Raw genomic sequence first — 1,101 nt, 5'->3', positions numbered from 1 at the left:
TAACATAATGATTTTTGGCATAAAAGAAAAATTGATAATTTTGACCCATACAATGTATTGTTGGCTATTGCTACAAATATACCTGTGCTGCTTATGACTGCTTTTGTGCTCCAGGGTCACATTTATAAAAAAAAAAAAAATAAAAAAATACAGTGATGGAAATTGGTTTCTTAGTATTAGTTCGGTTTCTAATTTACCTTTATTTTGGGCAGAATTTGTATCCAGGTTTTTAAAATTAAACCCATAGTCTGGATTATGTAGTTTGTTTTGTTTTTGAATTTTTTTCAACGACAAAATGTGAAATACTGATGGCATACCATGTTGTAGTGCTTGAAAGGCAGATGTTAATAATCCTTCTTCATTACAGATGAGTGATGTTGAGGCTGGTGGGGCGACTGTTTTCCCTGATTTTGGTGCCGCTATTTGGCCTAGAAAGGGACAACCTTTATAAACACTTCATGAACCTTTAATAAAACATGTATGAAATCATTACATCAGTGTTGATGGTGTTGCAATAAACACTTTTTGTTACATATTGTAGCTAAATTCTGTATATCTAGTAGATACAGTGTAAGCAGTATTTTTTAGAATCTCTTTTCTTAATTGTTAATTTTATCCCATTAATCACCCTGATATGTAAATATGGTAACACTTTAGAATAGGGAACACTTATTCACTATTAACTACGACTTTTCCTCTATAAATTCCTAATTTGCTGCTTATTAATAGTTAGTGCGGTAGTTGTTAAGTTTAGGTATTGGGTAGGATTAGAGATGTAGAATAAGGTCATGTAGAATAAGGCATTAATATGTGCATTACTACTAATAAATGGCTAATATTCTAGTAAAATGCATGCTAATAAGCAACTAGTTAAGAGACCTTAAAATAAAGTGTTACCGTAAATATTGGAATCGGCATCAAGTTTTGAATCGGCTTTGTAGTGTTAAGTTAATTAATGTGTTTTATAAGTACTAATAAATAGCCAATATTCTGGTGATATGCACGCAAGTTAAGTGTGAGAATTGGTTCTTAAACTAAAGTGTTGTTATTAGTTATATTTCAGATGTAGCTTTAATTTTAAAAAGATCCTCGTCTCTTTGT

The sequence above is a fragment of the Onychostoma macrolepis genome, unplaced genomic scaffold (assembly GCF_012432095.1).
Source record: "Onychostoma macrolepis isolate SWU-2019 unplaced genomic scaffold, ASM1243209v1 Scaffold286, whole genome shotgun sequence".
Lineage (NCBI taxonomy): Eukaryota > Metazoa > Chordata > Actinopteri > Cypriniformes > Cyprinidae > Onychostoma > Onychostoma macrolepis.
Note: the sequence above shows the minus strand (reverse complement) of the source record.